This window comes from Trichosurus vulpecula, chromosome 2 (genome assembly GCF_011100635.1).
Source record: "Trichosurus vulpecula isolate mTriVul1 chromosome 2, mTriVul1.pri, whole genome shotgun sequence".
In the NCBI taxonomy this organism is placed as follows: domain Eukaryota; kingdom Metazoa; phylum Chordata; class Mammalia; order Diprotodontia; family Phalangeridae; genus Trichosurus; species Trichosurus vulpecula.
The window spans coordinates 219,516,877-219,538,810 of NC_050574.1; the positions used below are offsets into that span (position 1 = coordinate 219,516,877).

The 21,934-nt window shown below is 36.7% G+C and overlaps 1 protein-coding gene across 1 annotated transcript in view; it reads right to left on the minus strand.

Annotated features, from left to right (window-relative positions):
* The window catches only part of LOC118835678 (sodium channel protein type 9 subunit alpha-like), a 123,196-nt gene extending 101,620 nt beyond the window's left edge, over positions 1 to 21,576 (minus strand). The window contains exon 1 of the mRNA XM_036742908.1: positions 21,530 to 21,576. The gene's annotated coding sequence lies outside the window, so the exon portion shown is untranslated. The remainder of the gene's footprint in view (positions 1 to 21,529) is intronic.
* Positions 21,577 to 21,934: the final 358 nt, after the last annotated feature.

The following is a 21,934-nucleotide window of genomic DNA, read 5'->3' on the forward strand; positions in this document are numbered from 1 at the left end:
TTCAAATTGTTTCAATGCAATGTTTCTCCTGCGCAATTCCATGTTTTTTATGTGTTATGGCCTGTTCGTGCCTGAAATGCGACTCCTCGTTGCCCTTTGAGTGACTCTCAGCCTTCAGTTATTTGGGGACTGAAGTATTCCATGCCTCACAGCCAAATATCATTACCGGAAGTATACTAGTATTAAAAAATGGGGCTTTGTTTCAGGAATACACTTGAGGTCATTGTGCAATTTTTCCAAAGGCAATCTAGCCTTCTCTTCTCCTCCTGTTCAATTCTGGGCCCTGAATTACCATCCATCTACAATTTCTGTGCAAGATACGTATAAAAATAAGCAAGCCCTATAGGTTGGCTACCCACATGCATAGCAACCTAGCTAACAGGAATGCTCAATCCACTTGGCTTTACCTATCAGATAGATATGGCAAAGTCTTTTGAGTGACAGAGTTCATTGAGTTGACCCAGTAACATTCTAGGGCTTGGAATGAGCACAATGCTGCCTGTGAACAAGAGCACTGGGAAGACTTCGCCATTTATAAAGAAATCCTATGAAACGCTGATTCTGTTCTATACCTCTTGCATAACAATTACAAACATCTTTGCCCTGAAGTCTATATCTGTCATGTAACCTTACAGGATTTTTGGCACATACAGGAGACATCTTGTTATAGGATAGCCTTAAAGGCAACATTCTCATCTATCGAAACCATTTTATTATCAGACAAAACATTAAGGATGTGAGACAATAAGAATATGCTTTCTTTATGTTTCAGTAATTGTGTGAGTGTAGATGTGATATACTGTGGAATATCTCTTGTAAAAGTTTACTTCTTCTCTTCTAATACACTTAGAAAGAGGATGCCCTGTGTTTAGCAGCACATTGGAATACACACTCCTGGTTTTGTTTTGTTTTATTTTGCCTTAATTATAAGATATTATAGGATTACAAATAGTATTTTAAAATTATTACAAATTTATAGTGCAGAGTAATAATACATATGCTTACCAATTTTAATATGGATCCTCATGAAACCCCTGTTTGCTACTATAAACTCATCAACTACAAAGCTCCTATTGTTTTCCTCAGTTTATCACTCTTACTTTTACAGAGTAAGATTGTAAAATCTCATCTCCTTTATTTTATAGCCATTCAAAATGTAATGATTTCTATCTCTTCCTCACTCTAGATTCAACAGGTGGGGATATCCAGTATCATAGGCCTCTCATCTCCCAAAAAAGAATAATCTTTCCAAAATAATTCAGATAATTTATCTGAAAACCTGTCATTTTCTGATAATATATGGTACTAATCAAATCATGTAGCGTGTTTGATTGGTATTCCATTATTTTCCCATGTTTATTTTCATTGAGCATTTTCTCACAGCTTTCCATTCAGAAACACCTACTTAGTACCTGTTCTGTGCTACTGACTGTACTAGGTGATAGAGATAAACCAGTCCTGACCTCGAAAGAACTTAAGTCCTAGTGGGAAAATGTCTCCCATCTAAAGTTTTCTGTCTCTTAATCAGTGCATTAAATTTGTTAGATGCCCCATTCTCTTTCAGTCTCTACCTATAGGTACCCTGTATGAAAACTCCTTATCCTTTTACCTTCCTGCCAACCAAAAACTTACAAAAGGGCCATAAACAATTTTCCATACATATAGTTCATCATAATACCACGGTATAGTCTGCTGTTACAATTTAGAATATTACTCATTGCACTCTTTAAGTAAGCACTGTCTTAAGTTTGGTCATTGGATGTAGATCATATCTGCACTCTTCTATCAGTTCAGAGGCATTTACATCATTTAAACAAATACATTTATGACCCTGAGAAGACTCTCATGTACTTTTTAGCTTATATCTTTGAAGACATGCACAGTGTTTTTTGAGACACTAAAAGGAAAGGAAAAAAAACCCTCTCTTCTTAACCAACTAATTTTTGGTCTACAAATTACATTATGATTCATGCTTATCATAAACTTATAAAACCATTATAACTTATATATCTATAACTATTATATCTATAACTATTCACTATTCTTCCATACACTATAGCAATAACAATTTTATATCCAATGATATATCTTTCTCACTTCATATTCCAATAAGTTGGTACCGAATATAATCAAAGTGAATAGAGGGCTGGTCTCAAAGCCACTAAGATCTGTGTTTAAGTTTGGCATTTATTACATATTAGCTGTATGACCATGGCCAATTCACTTAACCTCTAAGTTCTCTAGGCATTGCTGTAATTCTGTAAGTTGCAGAAAAATGCTGACTTACTGTGACAGAAGGAATTTCCATATCTGGGAATTACCTATTCCAATGAAATCATAGGCCTGTTCCCACTCCCTGTAATGCTGGAGAATTTTACCATTTCATCATCTAGCTGTCATTGAAACTACTTCAGTTTTGGGGATCTTTAGGTGATGTTAAGCTTTCACTTTCCCTGTTTCTTATTTGCTAGGGTAGCATGCTGGATATTATTTTAGTAATGAACTTTTCATCAACAACTGATAGTATTGAAACAATGGCTCTAGCATCCTTTTTTGTGCAGGATGGCTAATTACCTGATATTAGATCTCAGCATAATTTTTCTTCCAAAAAAGATGTAAAAGAATTTTCCAAAGCTCCACAACTTTCATTTTTTGTGCATACAAAGAGTAAGAAGGTGACATGCGCTGGAAAACACAAAACTGATGACTCCCATGCATTCAGAATTTCTCTTCCGATATTCCTTTTCACCAACATCTGCCTTATAAACAACTAAGCTCCCTAAGTCAAGCCAAGCAAAAATGTCAGTTTGGTTTCTGCAGAGTTTTTCCCAAGCCTGGTCCTTTTCACACTTCTGAATAGCTGCCTTTTCTTTCTTTTTTTTAACATTAGCCAAAACAACATTCCAATATTATTAACACAGCTTTCTTCCCAGCAATGGGTAACATTATCAAATAGCTTTTGCTACACATGGAGTAGAGTAGGGAACATTGATGTAGGTGAATGCTATATCACAGGAAGGTCCAAGCAGCTTTTGTAGAGGTCTTATGCTATGTCATGTGAATTTAATATATTATCGCACTAAAAAATGAACAAAGACACATGAAAACTGTTATGATCTAACTTCATTATAATTTTCTACAAAATTTAACTAATTTACCTAGTAAGAAAGTGAACTGTAACATCTAGATATATAGAAAAACACACAAAGTGGCACATATCATCTAGATGTACGGAAAAGTATGAATATAAATTCCCTCAATACTGATAAATTAATCAAGATGTCACAGGTTTATATAGATAGATAGATAGATAGAGAGAGAAAGAGATAGATAGATAGATACATAGATACATACATACATACAGACATACATTCACATATATTTATATTGCTGAAAGGGTCCTTATAGTTCATCTAGTACAATCCCCTCATTAGACCAAAGAGGAAGCTGAGACCCAGAGTGGTTGTCACCCAACATCACCCCGGTAATGAGAGGCAAAGACAGGAATTGAACCCCAATCCTAATAATCCAACATGCTTTTCAATGCACCATGATACAGCTTTTACTACATTTTGCTTCCTTGATTATGTTCATTCTTCAAAAGTTAAATATAGCAATAGATGAAATAATGAAATTGAAATTCTTACGTGAAATTACTGAATGTATCTTAATAAAACATACGATAATTTCCATCTGTAACAATGGATATTTATCTTTGGATGGCTTCCTAAAAGTGTAGTTGCAAGAACAATGTGTAATACTTCAGCTTCATTTTAGAAACTCAAGTCCTAAAAGTTGAAAAACATCATTTATTTATGGATCTATATAATAAAAAAGTCCTATGTTGCTGAGATCCAAGAAGGTTTAGGAGGATCTCTCTGGGATTCTGGAAATTCTGGAGGATCTTTCTAGGATAATGGAGAATTGGGGGACTTAGCTGCTGGAAGACATATAGTACAACTCATTTGGTTCTGTGGTTTCAAGGCATGCAGACTAGAGAATTAAAGGAAGAATATGGGTACATGGAATGAGAGGGCTGGATCGGAGAGTAGGACTAATGTTATACTAGATGTCATTAAGACATGTGAGATTTGCTTATGAGGTGTTCATAGCAAAGTGCTACTATATCATATTACCTATTTGGAGAATCTAAATACCAGCAAAACTTGGGAACTTGTCTACATTGATTGACTTGTAATAGATGGAAAAAGACAAGTAAATATATTAGTTATACCTTAGTGGCAACTGATCATTTCACTAGATATGTACAAGTATGCCCAACCAAGAACCAATCATGGTTGCTAAAGTAATGGGAGAAGTAATTCTCAGTGTATAGATTCCTTTACAGAAATTATTCTTTTTTTTACCTTTTTTTGCAGGGGGGAAGGCAGGGCAATTGGGGTTAAGTGATTTGCCCGAGGTTACACAGCTAGTACGTGTGTCAAGTGCCTGAGGCTGAATTTGAACTCAGGTCCTCCTGACTCCAGGGCCAGTGCTCCACTCACTGTGCCACCTAGTTGCCCCTCAGAAATTATTCTAATAAAAGTAGAAATGTTGATAGTAAGTGACCTAAGGAAATATAAGAATATAAAGGAGTTATCAATGATACGTTTCTATCCCCAAAGAAGCTCAAGTGTTTCAATTGCACATTGGTGAACATGTTAGGAACAGAGACCTGAACACACACACACAAAAATCAAAATATGTTGATATATCATAAATCAACATATTATATACCAGAATTTACCTGGCACCCTACCAGAAATGATGCCTAAGTAATACAATAAAGTTGTTGATCTTTGTCAGATCCACATATGTCAGAGCCACATTTACTGACAAAATTGTGCTTTGGAGCCTCAGAAGATGGAGAAGATAAAGATACTTAGAACTTTTAAATCTCTTGGCTCTGAGTTGAAGAAAACCTATCAAGTTGCTATGGTTTCAGCTGAGAAGATATCTGACAGAAACAGTGGGAGAATGCCCAAATTCACTGTCAAGCAAAGTGATGTTTTGATGGGAAAACTTGGTATTCAGAAAAGGCATGAATTAGCAGACTGATGAAAAGTTACTCCTTATCATACATTGAAAGACTGATTAATTTTTCAGCTTATAAACTACTCTGAGATTAATTGGAACCCTATAAATATGTCATTGTCCATGGTAGAGTTATTCGGATTTTCTTGTAAGCAGAATGAAAGAAATAATGGATAATTAGCTCGGGAAATTCTGAGAAGGTACCACTCCCTCACTGTAGAAATATGACCTGGGCCAAATAATGGCTTAGGAGACGAATCAAATGAAGAAATAAGTGTTTCTTGTAACCCAACAACTTTGGCTGCAAAAAGGAATGTTGTATTAATGAAAACCAAGAAGATTCAAAAAGACTTCTCCAGGGTTATAGAGATGTTGAAAGATTTTCCTAAGATTATAGGATAAGATTATATCCTTGGACTATATGTTTATCATATCAGAAAAAAATCAATTTGTTTCAAGGTTCTAGTGTTTTCAAGGAAGGCACTTAAGAGAGGCTTGATGGACCATAAAAGGCAGTGGAAAGATGAATATATATTAGCCAAGTTACCTAACCTAATTATTTTTCTCTCTTAAAAATGAGATTTAGATTTAAACCAGACAGTACTATAAAAAGCCTATTTTAAAAAAAACTTAAATGTAGATATCAACAGGGACAAGAATAATCATTTAAGAAGAGAAGCTAATGATGTTACAAGCAGGAGAGATAACAAATAGAAAATCCAAACATTGCATGAATATCCTAAAAATATAACCTGAGAAAAAGTTCCATGGCCTTCCATGGATACTCTGTGGAAGACTGAAAAGAAACAAACTATTTTTAAAAAGAAACAAAAAAGACAGAAGAGAAACACAGAGAGGGTTAAGAAGGCATGTGCACATTTTGATTAGCACCAGAGAAGGGAGTGCTCTGCCAGTGAGATCACAGATCCATAGTAGTAATCTAATTTCTCTATGGTGAAATATTAACACCATTAATGTTTCTTGAGATACTCACATCTACATATATTGCATAATCTTCAATGAATCTCTACAGTATTTTCTCCAATTAGTAAGCATTTATTAAGTATTTACTGTGTACTAGCCACTATTAAAAAATAAAAATGACACTGCTCCTGCCCTCAAGTAATTTATATTATATTTGGTGAAGCAATACATCTACATACAAAACAAACAAAACTTTTTTTCCTTTTCTTTTTTTTTAATCCCGTAAAGTAAGATTGACAAACAATGTAGTAGCCATTCAAATAAATGCTTACTAACCAACTTTTTTGTGTTCCACTGTAGAAATGTTCATGGTTTTTTTCTTCTCTCACATCACCCTAGTTCCAAAAGGTAGGAGGCTTATATGCTTGTTTGGGCCTAACTTATAACATCTTGTCTTAATAAAAAAAGTAGCTTATTTGATGACAATCAGAAATGTAGCAACAGGGAACCAATCGTTTTATCAAGATGGATGGCAATCATCTGGAAACACGGACAAAGTTTTTAAGTTTAAGGGAAATATTTTCTTGGGGAAACAAATTGCTTTTTAAATTGTTAGGAAGCCTTCCCTCTCCCCCCAAAGCAAAGTGGAAGGATATAGTAACTGTATGAAGTTCAAAGCCATAAAATGCTGCTGAGAACAGCATTCGAGCTGAGTGCCTTGGACCTTTTCTTCTTTCCACTGAATGCCTAAAAGTAACAAAGGATACCCTTGTTTCACTCAGGCAACTGGGTATTAGTCAAATGAAGTCTGTTTTGTGGTTTTGTTGGATGGTCCTTATTTTATAATATTTCCTTTAAAAAAAGGTTGGACACAAAATTCTGTTTTTAACTATAACTCTTTAATCAATATACAAGTATAGCCTTTTACTAATTATTTTCTTGGAATAATTTTCTCTGCAGGCTTTTCTACACCTCTTCTTTGCTATTATCCTTGTTCTTTTTACCATCTTCAATTTTTTACCTAATTTTTTAAACTATCTTATAGATTTGGAGTTGGAGCAAACCTCTTAGACTAACACCTTTATGTTGTAGTGAGGAAGCCTGAGGTTGAAGGAGATGAATTGATTTGCCTAAGATCTCTTCAGTGGTAAGTAGTAGAGCTGGGCTTTTTAGGGTCATAGTCTGGAAGGGTCCTTCAAGGTCATAGAACCCCATCATTGCACAGATGAGGAAAGAGATGGCAGAATAATTAGGTGACTTGACTATGATCACACTGCTCGTAAAACTCAACAGGATTCAACCAAGGTCTCCCTGGCTCTAAATAGAGCCCTATAATTCCTACTATAACACACTACTGTGACATTATTCTCAACTTCTTTGACCTCAAAAAAATCACATTTCATTTCCTGAAACTACAGTATAATTTATTCCCTTTAACTATTCCCCCATGCAGTTTAAAGCCAGTGACAAAAGAATTTGGCTTTCTAACTATCTCTGTAGGAGTGAGAACATGGTTTAATTATATTGCGTATGAGTTTAAGTTTTCTAAAATAACTTTTTACATATTTTAGTAATTCTTTGCTTATCTGAATGCAACCTGCTTTTTTATAATTTCCTTACAGTGTCTGGACTTGAACATCCAAAAATGAAACTGAAGATTCCCTGAACTTAAAGGGACAGTAATATGAAGAAAAAAAAAATCCCAGTATTATGGATTCTTTCTGAGTCCCTTTTTGATTAGTTGGGTTGGAAAGGTTTGTTACCCATATTCACCACAAGATGGCAATACCATACAAATTTTAGGACAAAGATTAAAGCTGGAGTGCCCTAAAAGTTCATCTTGGCCAATGGTTCATAACCCTTTTTTATGCCCTTAGGCAGTCTAGTGAATTCTACTGACCTCTTCTCAGGATCATGTTTTAAAATACATAAAATAAAATATATAGGAAACCAATTATGTTTAAATAAGTTTCTTTTCTTTTTAAGTTCATGGACCCCAGGTTAAGAATCCCTGATGTAGTCCAACTCAGTAATTCCATAGATAAGGAAATTGGGAGATAACTTGCCCAAGGTTATACAGGTAGTAAGTATCGGGAGCAGGAAGTGAACACAGATTCCATGACTAGTGACAGTGATGTACTTTCCCCTATTGACACTCTCTAACTTAGTGGTTCTTAACCTGGAGTCTGTGGGTAAGACATTAAGAGGTCTATGAACTCAGACAAGCAAAAATTCTACATCTTTAGTTTCATCGATTGTTGGCTTTCTTTGAAATGTTACACATTTTATTTTAGACATTTAAAAACATTATTCTGAGTAGGGGTTCATTGGTTTTATCGGATTGCCAATGGGCTCCATGATGCAAAAAAGGATGGAACCTTACTCCAACTCCAAAAGTAAATTACTTAGGAAACAACTTATTTACTACTTGGATAAACAGATTACTCTCAGCAAAGCTAAGGGTTGGGATGGGGTGAGGGGGGATGGGGAGGGAAGTGCCTGGCTTTGTTAACTCCCTATCTTTTTCAGTGCTTCATAAATGGCTTCATTTAAATTATGTATTTACTCCCTCCACCAGTGCAGGCATGGGTATTTACGATTTGTTGTGACTAAGAAAATTTGTCACATCACAGCCAATATGATTTTGTTGTTATTGGCGATGATGATGATGTTTCCTATCTTTAAACTTAACTAAGCTGATGATAGACTTGTACATTGTGTGTCATGTACCTGAAGCCTTTTCAGCTTGGTAGTAACTGCCAGATTTCTTGCTCAGCTTCCATAGCATCAGAGCAGAACTTTGTATAGGAGGATGCCAAATCATGAGTTAAATTAAGTATTGTAGAAGATGTGTGAGGGCATTTTGAAATTCCTTTAAATAATTCCCATTCTATAAAAAAAAAACCTCTTGGATTAGAACTGCTTCAAGTACTAATGCATACAATATTATTAGACTTACATGGAACACAGAAACATTTGTTTGAAGAATTATTTTAAACCTAAGGCTGCTAAATAACACAGTGGATAGAACACTGGATGTGGCATCAGGAAGAAGTGGGTTCAAATCCAGCTTCAGACATTTACTAGCTGTGTGATCTTGGGCAAGTCACTTAATCATTGTTCATCTCAGTTTTCTAATGGTAAATGGCAGATCATAATAGAATCTACCTCCCAGGGTTGCTATGAGGATCAACTAGAATATTTCTAAAGCACTTAGTAAAGTGCCTGACACATAGTAAGCACTATATAAATTTTAGTTTTTATTATTCAAGTATTGTGTAAATCACAGCTCTTGCTTGGTGACTTCCTAGTCACAGTAGCAAAAAATATAATTTTATTATACAGTCTTCTTAGTTTACCTAGTACATCAGAAAACATGATGAATTGTACGTGTATGATCATTTGAAAACATTGCAGTATCTGATGAAGTTACTTAGATTTGAAGACATCCAAAAATTCTAAATTGTCATGAATCAACATTGCATCTATATGTATCAGAGAAAGAAATGTCTGATGAAGTATGAGCTACAATTTTAAGGCATTTAAACAGCTGTAACTCATGGAAATTACATTTGATTAACCTAAAGCAATATGACTCAAATAAATAGAATTCTGGAGATTCAGTGGACTCCTTGGTACTCACTGAACAAAAATTACCCAAGCTTGTACTTCATGCTTTGGTCACATACGCAGCACAGTGATACAAGTGGATAAAAAATACAGAGATAGCAACAAACTCCCATTATTGGAGTCACTGATGCAAAACTACTCTCAACTGAGCATCAGTCCTTATTAAACAGGAAAATTTGAGTCCAGATCTATCAAATTTCTCATCCGAGATTTTTATGCAATTTGGAGTTCAGATAAGGGCTCACATTTTTCAGCTTTGCAACCCAAATATATCCTTCTAATTCCCTTCATATTCACTGTCGCTTGCCCCTCTCTCAGTTAAAAGCTTGTGAGAGCAAGAATATTTTCTCCTCCAAACAATTTCTGGTTACAAAGAATCGATATGTTAAACAGCATGATCCAATATTGAAAAGCCTGATACTTTGTTGAGGCTGGAGCAGTATAAGCTAGTGGAGACAGCACTGGAACCAGAGTTTGAAAGATTTGGATTTGAAACTCACTTTAGATTTTTGCTAGGATGGAGTCTGGGCAAGTGTTTCTCCTCTCTGTGCCTCAGTTCCTCCTTCTGTAAAATGAATGACCTGGGCTTAATGATCTCTAAAAGCCTTTCCAGCTCTAAAACAATGATCCTACAATCAAATTAGGTGCTGCTAGTGATGCCTATCACTGTACCTTCCCCAGCACTCCTACTGATGTGCTCCTGTAAATTTGCCACAGAGTCCTCCAAAGAGAGACTTTCCTCTAGTTTGCTTGACATTATATAGAAAGCAATGGAACATGAAGTTTGTCCATCAGTTATTCCTTGCTCTTTCTAAGTGAACATTACCTCTATTCAAACATGTCAATAATGGTTGGGAGGTAGCACAAGTGTCCTCGGAACTAGGAAGAATATGGCTTCAAGTCCTACTTCTTCTCAAGTCCTAAACACATTAGTTAGGAGATCATGAGAAAGGCAACTTATTAAGACTATGTCCTTGAGCAACTCACTAAGACTGTCACTGAAGAATTGCTAATCAACTCAGCATTAGTGGGGAGAATTTCCGCGTGGGGAATTCACACTACTACCACTACTCCAAAACACTTTTACTCTTCCTCCTCCTGCTCCTCCTCTTCCTCCTCCTTTTCCTCCTCCTCCTCTTCCTCCTCCTCCTCCTATTACCACTACTACTACTGCTACTACTGCTGCTGCTGCTGCTACTATCGCTATTCCTACTCTTACTCCAATTGCTGCTGCTGCTACTACCAGTCTTCCTCCTCCTCCTCTTCCTCCTCCTCCTCCTCCTCCTCCTCTTCCTCCTCCTCCTCCTCCACCTCCTCCTCCTCCACCTCCTCCTCCTTCTCCTCCTCCTACTGATAATAATAATGGTCATCATATCAGGAGAATGTTTTTCCTATCTAGTTTGTGACTGCCACAACTTAACACTTAGTGTTAGTTTCTCATTCCCAAAACATACTCCTTGATGAAGAAGGTGTACTACAACTTTCAGTACAATGTTAAGCTATAATTGAGCATAACACTGAGCTAAGACTTTTGGGACATCCTGTATGTAAAGCTGTGTTTGCTATTTAGGGTTTTATAACTGCAAATGCTATCCCGCCTTTTTGAATGTGAAAATAATAGTTTGGTCTTAGAAAATGTATTTGACTTTATGTGAACATAAATATATATCTAGCAACTTTAGGGTGCTTGTGCAGTATTTCAGTTTGTATAGTTTTCTCTTCCAGTAGCTATGGTTCCTGAAAGCCCTCTCCCTCAAATCCAAACTACACCAATGGGTAAAATTTTAAGGGATGCTACAACCCTCTTATCAAAGGCTCTATTGTTTTTGCCTGGGGGCAGGGGCCATAGAAGAAGCATGAGAAGGACTGCTCTCAGACATAGAGGCTAGGAGTGAAGGGGTGATTACAAGAAATCCATTCAATTGAATGTAAATGCTCTTTGGAATGAATTGTCCAATGTCACAACTCCTTTAGCAGGCACTAGAGTTCAGAAAATACTAAGAATGAGTAAATCCCCATGTTTTAGTCATGAGGCAATGAGGCAGAGCAAAGGAAATTAAAAATAACAGTAATAATATGGCATGTGAGTGAGAGTATGTGTGTGAATGAAGTTCAGAAACATGTAAATAGAAGGATCCATCCCCACAAATGAAGCTGGCTGAGCACAGTCAGCAGAACATCTGACTGAGCCCTTCCCACAGTAGCTCAGATGTATCAAGAATAGAGGAGTGTATGTATTTATATATCTCCTCCTTCCCTTGAAAAATAATTTTTGTAAAGAATGTGTTTCTTCAGATATCCATTTATGTACTTATTTCACTAGTTTTCTGTCAAATACCAGCAACAGCAGAAACACCTGAATCTCAGTAGGATGTAAATGTCACCAATATGCTGAAAGAGTGATTCTATCCCCTTCTTGGGCAAATTCAGCTTGGTGAAAGTCCATTCCCATTAGACATCAGGTTTATAGCAATGAATTTAGGACTGATCCTTTGAATTATTGAGTTACAAAGTGTTGGTGTAAGTGTTGCAAAAATAATGAGGGAGGCATATTTGATAACATTATTTTTGTTGTAAAAAAATCTGTTTAGAAAGAGCAAATAAAACATTTTAAATACTATTTATATTCATCTTTAGCTCATCCTTTTTGACTTCTATTTTTTGCCATTCATTTTGTAATGAACAAAATATGTTAGTATAGTAATGCATGTAAGTAATTTTTAGGTAAACATCTATATTGAGGGGAAAGCTCAAACTTCTTTTCTGATAGAAATTGTTGTTTAGTCATTTTTTTCAGTCATGTCCAACTCTTAGGACTCCATTTGGGGTTTTCTTGGCAAAGATACTGGAGTGGTTTGCCATTTTCCTCTCCAGATCATTTTACAGATGAGGAAACTGAGGCAAATAGGATTAAGTGACTTGCCCAGAACAGTCACACAGCTAATTAAGTGTCAGAGGCTGGATTTGAATTCAGGAAGTTCAATTGTCTTTACTCCAGGCCCAACACTCTATCCACTATGCCACCTTGCTGCCAAAGTACTTTTGATAGACATATACCATCAAAACATTTGGAGATCACTTGTTCAGCACACATAGGTGGGATGAGATCTTATTTGTAGACCTAGAATAGGACACAAATATTGCAGAAGCACGTGGAAGAATTGAAGAAACGTACACATCTGGCCTTTGGAGTCATGACTAGGTAAAAAAGAAATCTTCAAAGAATCTCACCAAGAATTTATATGTGGATTATTTTTCATGTTTCTATTGTCTGGCCAATTTAACAAGCTGGGGCTAGACAAAAAGATTCACCCCTAAGCCCTAATACACACATATATTAATCATCTAAAACTGCTTCCCAATTGATAGTAGGAGAGAATCATCCATTATAGTTTCATTCCAATTTCTCTTTGTCATGGAGATGATCATATGTGCTCAAAGAACATGGCACAGAGAACTACTGTTGTGACACATCTTACTAAGCTGGAAATATGGATTTGATGTCTTTTTTTGTGAGAACCAGCCTAGTTAATTTCATAGGACCTGATCACTAGGAGACTGATCAGGTGATTAAAGTTTCCTTGGGTATACCTATGGAACCATGAAGGGGAGTTGATCTGTGTAACCAAAGGGAGCTCACATGCTAATCAATCTTTGTTTTGAAGAGAGATTGAGAGAGAGAGAGAGAGAGAGAGAGAGAGAGAGAGAGAGAGAGAGAGAGAGAGAGAGAGAGGAAGAAAAAAGAAAGGAAGGGAAAGAAAGAGAGAACAGGAAGAGATAGAAAAAGAAAGGAAGGAAGGAAGAAAGAAAGAAAAGAAGAGAAAAGAAAGAAGGAAAGAAAGAAAGAAAGGATGGAGGGGAGGAGGGAAGAAGAAGTTATAACTAGGTTTAGTTATAGGAGAACTCAGTATTTTAAACAAAGAACTTAAAATTCTGTCTAGAAGAGCTCAGTTTAAATCTGGTCTTAGACAGTGTGTGATCTTGAGCAAGTCATTGAACTCCCATTCGCTTCAATTTCCTCCACTGTAAAATGGGGACGATAACAGCACTTACTTCCAAGAGTTGCTGTGATGATCAAATGAAATAATATTTACAAAATGCTTAGCACAGTGCCTGACACATAGTAGGCCTGGCATAAATGCTAGTTAGGTAACAGGTCAAATCTAATCTTCTTTTTATAAAGCATACACAGAAATCATCTAATATGGACCAAATGTGAAAAGAGATTGTTAGCATTTATTAAATGCTTACAACAAGCTAGGCAATGTGCTAAGCTCTGGGAACACAAAGAATAGAAAAAGCAATCTAATGTATGAAAGACAACTGTCTAGAAAATGCATATAGAAAGGATAGAAGGTAATTTCAAATGGAAGGCATCACAGTCTAAGGATCACAGGATAACCAAAGCAGACATGGCAAACTATTAAACATCCTTTGAGTGGTGTGGCAGGTGAAAGATGAAATGACTGAGGAAAGAAAGGTTCGAGCTTCAGGCATATTAATTTCTTAACTAGTGCATTTCAGTTGACCAATGAGTGGGGATCAGTAGACTTCCTCAGCTTTGGCATTGGACCAGGAAAACAGGGGGTAACAGACTTTTATGCACGAAAAACAGTCAAATAAGATCAATTAATTAAAGGAAGCAATTAGCCAGGATACAAAATTAGGTAATCTGGTTTCTAGTTAGAGGAAAGATTAGGGAGGGAGAGAGAAAAAAGGTCCCTAGAATCAGAACAAGAGGTGTCCCACTCCCCGCAAGTGTCAATAAGGAAAGGAATATGGAAACAGGAAGTGATTGATCAGTATGGGACCAGTCAGATAAGACATATGACTTTGCTTGAGATGTATGAATGTAAAAAAACTCCTTGCATCAATCTTTAGATCTGACTGGGTCTCTGGTCAGCATGACTTAGGTCAGGGGTGGGGAACCTGTGGCCTTGAGACCACGTAGAACAAATCCATTTGTTCTGTGAAGTTTGGATTCAGTCAAAGGGCTGCACTTGAGGACCTAGAGGGCCACATGTGGCCTTGAGGTTGTAGGTTCCCCACCTCTGACCTAGGTCCTTAGTTAAGGGTATCTAAGCAATAGATAGAGGTCCAGCTTCTCAGCCATACAGGGATAGGTTCGAACAATACAATTAAGTTTTCTCAAGATTCCCACAATTCAATAAATTTTTCTCATAAGACAGAAATTGGACTAGACCCACAATTGCACAGAAAGAGAAGCTAACTCTAGAACTGAGTCACAAGATGGAGTCCAGGTGGTTCACTCAATTCCCAGCACAACTTACTGCTCTAATCCCCTTAATTCCCTCAGTGGAGAGCTGTGCTGAGTACTTGGGAGGTACAGAGTGTATATGCAGTCAGTCCCTGCCCTCATCTGTCTTAATATCTAGTAGGAACTGTGATAGCAACAGAGATGATTATAATTCAAACATTAAAATGCAGGATTCAATTATTATTAAGCACACTTCTGATTAATTACAAGTGGAATGCCAGCAGGCTCTGGGACAGCCTACATCCATGTATGTAAACACCAGCTGCAAAACAAGTAGCCTCACTAGAATGGCTTTCAAAGCAGGTCAAGCAGACAGAATCCAGAAACAGACAGGCTAGGAAATGAAGGTAGAGAGAAAAGAATGTCTCTTATGCTTCTTAGAAAACAATTGTCACACAGCCAGGGACCACAAGAGCTCTCTTTGAGACCCCTTCAGCTTGGAATTTCCATCTCCTTCTATCCCTTCCAGCATTTTCTCAACTGCTGCCTTGAACTGTCTACCATTCCCCTATTTCCATTTCACTGAGTCTCTGGGTGCTCTAGGGTAAATCTGAAGTGGCAGAACTTATATCTGAGAGGGAGGAAGTTGTGGCCAATCCCCAGGGCTACTTCTGAATAGTCCCCCTTCCTTTCAGAATGAGACTTGTTCTCTTCTGGCAATGACCCTAGTCTGATATCCTCTTCTCAAACCCCTAATTTTTCTCCCAGAATCCCTACCACATCCTGTGGGAGTTAAGGGGGTGTGTGCTGCAGATTTCACAACATGTTCTGAGCCTTTTTCTCAGAAATGTAGATGAATCTTTCCCAAAGGCCCCATTCAGCATCTATGGACAACTTCATGGAGTCAATGTAGTGGGTTAAAAAAAAAGCAGGAGAGAGAGAAGAGTTTTGATTAGAGGAAGAGTTGTAGTAGGCTTTTTAACTTTCTGGTTATATCTCATTCTTCCTATGGCTAAAGATAGTATTTCTTCATAGCTCTGGGAGAAGGAAAAAGTGAATACAGTTTTCAGTATGATAGTTGGTCAGAGAGGATAGGAACTCTGACAAGAGTCCAGAGGTGGTGAAAATGGATAGAAAATTAGCCAGTTTATCCCAAGCTAGTTTATTGTGGCTGCTAGGTGGCACAGTGGTTAAAGCATCTGGCCTGGAGTCAGGAAAACTCATGTTCCTGAGTTCAAATCTAGCCTCAGATACTGCCAGAAAGTCCTTCACTTTGTGTGAAGAGCCCCAAATTTGGAGTTGGAGGAACTTGCAAGAACCTAACTTAGCCACTTATGATCCATAAAATTTTGGGCAACTCATCTATAAAATAATGGGGTTGCACTGAGCTCCCAAATGCCTTGCAGCTATAAAGCTATGATTCTATGAAAAGCTTTAAATAATTCATTTGCGACTTAAAATAAATTATTGATATAATTGTTATATCAACTATTTTTCTCTATATACATCTCCCACACTCCCAGAGAAGCATCCCTTTCAACAAAGAGTTTTTTCTTAAATCAGCAATATTAACCATCACATCAACCAAATCTGAATATATACATACATATATACATATACACACATACTGTATCTGTGTGAATCTACATTATTAAGCATCCACTGAGTGGAAAACTATGATAGGAATTGGAGAAGTACAGAGATTATTTAGAAGTCAGTTGATATTCTCATCTAGCTTAAAGTCCAGTAGGAGATGTGATGGTAACAGAGACAGCTATAGCTCAGACATCAAAATGCAGGATACAGTTAGTATCATGTATGTATGTATATATGTGTGTATACACAAAGATATATATGCATACATATACATACACACACACACACACACACACACACATATATATATATATATATATATATATATATATATATATATATATATATACATTATGTTCTTTGAAGTTTGGATTCAGTCAAAAGGCTTTACTTGAGGACCTAGAGATTTATTCTGTGAAGTTTTGATACGGATGTGTGTAGATGGATCAGGATTGAATCTTTGATTTAATTGGTCTTAGGAACTGCTAGGAGAAGAAACTTCCTCTAGCAAAGAAGGTGGCATACTCACTAAATTGTACTATGAGTTCGCTTTAACAATTTGAAATAAATATTTTCAAGAGAATCATAATATGTTATGGGAAATGAGCAATGACCACTGAATGGCCAATGTGTTCGGTTAGTATCTACTCGGTGTCAAGAGAGATGTAGAAGAAAACCTACATTCAGTGGAAAATCCTCGGGAGATTTACAAGAGTCCAAGCAAGAGTTGTAACAGCTGATGAGGGGCAGGTAGGTCAGTCTTCATCACTGACGATATGTGGGTAGTATTCATGCACACCGATGACATCACAGATCTACTGAGACAGAATCATAAATATCCTAGAGCTAAATGATAATTTAGAGATCATCTCATCCATTTCATTCACTTCATAGATGAGGCAGCTTACACAGAAAATTGAAGGGATTTTGTTAAAGTCATGAAAAATGTTAATGTCTTGGGAAGTCTACAGGTGAGGGCAGGTCTTGTGGGCAGTACCTGAGAGATAAATTGATTGTAAGAAACACTATGAGGCCCATAAATATAATTCAGGGATCACTTCTAACAAGAAAACCTCCAACCATTGGTGGCTTTTCAAGGATTGTTTTCTTATGAGCATAATATTATTTATTTATCCATTCAGAGTTTTTTTTTTATTGGATGTCTAGTATATATAAATCAGGACTGGATAATATAATGTTAATAATGATTGTCTGATGAAATTGGTGAAAAATTATAAAATCACGTTTATTAGGATTTCTAGCAAAGTTAAGTATGAGAGAGAAAAAAGAGGGGAAATGAACTTTTTTAAATCCAGAAGAACATGTGAAAAACGGTCTTAACTTTTAGACTAAGGACACTTTTCCTTAAAAGTCAAATAAAAAAGCCATTTAAATCTTTTAAGTTCATTCAAGGGAGATATTGTTGATGAAAGTAAAATGATGTCTTAAAATAGTGTCCACTAAGTAACTATTTTTCCTTATATATCTTTCTAAGTCTTGCACATAGTAGGAGTTCAGTAAATATTTGGGGACTCCCAAAATTTCATGGTGGATGCCAGAATGTTTCTATCTTTCTTTTCCTTTTAAAATCCCATGTTCAGTTTCTTTACTCTTTCCAGGTAAGTTTAATAAAATCAGACTTGTCTTCCTTCATCAAAAACAAATGAATAGTGCACTATGGTTATTTTCTAGATTTCAAATATTAAAATCACAAAAATGAGTATGACTGATAAATACAATGTATTGTTTATTCATCCGAGAAAACTGCAAGTTTTTATCACTTTATCACTTCTAAACAAGTTATACTAGATATCTATTAAATGAAATAAGTTTTTCTCGTTTCTGTGACAAAATTATTTTGAGTCTTAAATAACAAAAGATGTAAAATATTGTTGACTTTGACAAAGCTCAAACCTATTGGCTCAACAGCAATAAGTGAAAAATAAAGAGTGATGTTCTCAAGTGCCCAAGAGAACAAATATCAATTTGTTCATTAAGTCTGTATAACATGGGGAAAATCACTTAACCTCTTGAGAGCTGTTTCCTCAACTGTGAAATGAATGGATTTTAGACTAGCCAGCCTCTAAACCAGGGATAGGGAATCTGCAGTCTAAACCCTCTCCACATTCTGCATAGATAGATAGGTATATAGATAGGTATAGATATAGATAAAGATATAGATATTTAATTTCAGATTATATATTATATATATTAGTATTTGTGTATATGCATGCATGTATATGTACATACACACATATGTACATACATACATACACATTCTTAGGTTCTTAAGTTTATTCTGTGAATAGCCACATCTGTTTCCCAAACAATTCCGTGTTTTTCCTCTGAAATTCTCAAGTTAACCAAATAATGCTATCACAGATTTTGAGATTGAAAGAACACTAGCAGTCATCTAGTTCAGTCCTCTCAATGAGGCCGTGAGAGGTTAAGTGCCTTACTAAAGGTTACTAGGCATTATCTAAAGTGGGATTTGAACCTAGATTCTGTGACTTCAAGTCACTGCTAGTTCTCCTGCACCATACTGCCTCTTTAAATTTCATTAGGGTTAGAGTCCTTCACTACTTCAAGACAATCATTTTACTCCTTCCTTATCAGTTTTCTATAGAGTTCTACATAGAGCTCCAGCTATTCTAAACATCCCCTCACGTGTTGTACCCCAACCTTCCCCCAAATTCTCAGTTAAAAGACCTTGCATTTTACCTTACTGAGAAAATATTCACCCTGAGCTCTCTCTATGCCTCAACTCTTCCTCTCAAAAGCTCTTAATGTTATTCCTTTTTCTCTCCTCTTTTGCTCCAGTTTTTGATGGCCTATCTTGCAAAAGTTAAACTCTGTAATTGTATCCTGGGTCCTCTTCTCTCCCATCTCATGTGGTAAATCTTCCTAAATATTCTTTTTTTCTTGTTAACCATAGATCTCTCCCTGACTACTAACTCATTCCCTTCTACCTATAAACATACTCAGTTTTTGCCCATTCTTAAAACAAAAACCAAAAACACCCTCACTTGATGCTGTGATCACGTCACGTTATTTTCTAATATCTTTCTTCATTTTTGTAGTCAAACAAGTAGAAGAATCTGACTTTTCTTCTTGCCTTCTTGAAGTCGATGTAGTTGACTAATTACCTTCAAATATTCATTTCTCTCCACTAATTCACAGTGATTTCATCAAATGTCCACACGGATCTATATTAAGTTCTCCCACAATTATTATCCTTTTCTTTTGTTTTTCAGTTGTGTCTGGCTCTTCATGACTGTATTTGCGGTTTTCCTGCCAAAGGTACTGGAGTGGTTTGCCATTTCCTTCTCTAGCTCATTTTACAGATGAAGGAACTGAGGCAAACAGGGTTAAGTGACCACACCAGGGTTACACAGCTAATAAGTGACTGAGGCCAGATTTGAACTCAGGAAGATGAGTGTTCCTGACTCCAGCCCCAGCACCCTATCCCCTGCCACCTAGCTTTTCTAGACACATGCAAAGCAACATTCCAGGGGAACAGAAAATAGCTTGTACCAATGAGCTTCCACATTCTGACCCCTAAGAGATATTTCCACCTTTCCTTTCTTGTCAGAAGTCTTCCAGAAGACTCCTGCTCTAGACATGATTAAAACACACACACACACACACACACACACACACACACACACACACACACCCCTTCATGCACACGCCCCTTCTTAATCTTAATTCCACCAAGACCTGGTATCAGGGATTACTTTTTTTTTTAATTAGGAAAATCATGAAAGGCCAGGGAGAAAGTAAATCAAAACCAATGATAGTGGATATTATTTCACCAACTAGCACATTGTTTCATAACTAAATACTTAATAAATGTTTGTTGATTCAATGACAAGATAAAGGAGGCAGTGTGGTGCAGAGGAAAGGGTTCTGACTGTAGTTAGAAGATTCTGCTTCTGATGCTTACTGCTTATATGACCTTAGGCAAGTCACTTATCCACTCTGAAAATCAGTTTCCCACAGCTGTAAAATGAAAGGATTGAAGCTGATTCTCTCATGCAGTTCTAAGTTTATGATTCTTTAAAAAGCAAACAGTGAAGTTTAAAAAGGCATAGAGATTTTCTCCAGAGACCCTTTTCTAGAAACAGTCTAGAAACTTTTTTTCTTAATTTTTGACCCATTCTCATTTCTGAGCCCGTAGCTTAGAACTCTTCCTAGGCCATTATTTTCTCATCTTTTCTATCTCTAACTCACATATACTAAACTAAGGCTTATCTATTTGGAACCTAATTACTAGCTTACTTTGAAGCTGTGAATGAGCATCCTACTCATGTTGTTCTTGGACTAATTGTCTTTTCTAGTTATAGAGCTCTTGTCCTCTTTTTTTAATTTTTAAAACTCTCACAAAAGATCCAGACTGAAAGTGTTTCCTAGCTTGCTTCAGAAAATTTCTCTTTAAAGATTGTCCAAAAATAATTCCAAATTCAGTTTAAATGAAGTTGTTATTGATAAGATTTTTGACATCCTTCAAGGTCTTTCTAGAGGTGTCACTATGAATGATTGTCTAGAAGTCATTAATACTGGTGGTACATGGAATATGATAAATATTAAAATGATTCCAGTGCTTTCTCCAAACACTGTTGTGTTCAATCAGCATTTCACTCTTTTCTGTGTCTGGGTCCTTATGTTCACCTATAGTCTCATTACTACGATTTATGTTCCCACCCCATAAGGAAGTAGGCTTTTCCTAGAATCTTACTTCATAATCTCACCATATTCCAGTATTTTAAATGGACACCAATAGCAGAGCCAAATTCCACCACAATCAGAGAAGGCTTATTTCATTACGTGGCTTCAATTTATCAATGGCCATCTTAAAATGTAATCATACCAGGACTGAAGACAATACTCCAGATGAGTTCAAACTGATACAGATGATACTCTAATTCTATTAATGTAGTCTAGTGTTGAATGGGGGGGGGCGGTTCTGCTCCATCAGACTATTTACTCATATTATACTTGTGTCCAGATAAGCCTGCTAAATCCTTCCCACAAAAATTACCACTATTTATGCCTCTTAAAATTCATTTTGTTAATTTCTACCCACCTTCAATCCTGAATGGAAAGAGTAAGAGAAAAAACACTTACTTGCTCCAATGTCCTGGGTAACGCTCAGCCACTTCCACCTGAATGAGTCTAGCGTGGGAAGACACAGGATTAGATTCTTCCTCCTTCTGTGTCTCTTTCCCTCCAGTTCCCTCTCTGTCTTTCTCTCTGCTTCTGTTGCTCGGCAGGCGCTTGGGGCTGGGGGCTGTGAGATGCAGCCATCCACCCTGCAGTCAAAGCCAGTCTCTGCTCTGCTGAGTATCAAACAACAGCCACAGCAGCCTGCTCAGCAGCCTCCTGGCTTGGCTTTTCTAATGGAGCCCCGCCCTTCTGTGGGCAGTGACTTTTCTAATTCCTCATCTCCCACCCCTCAAATGGTCACCGTGGATCTCAAGCCCTTCTCCTCCCCATCCCTGCCTGTAGGGCAGTGGCCCTAAAGAGGACAGC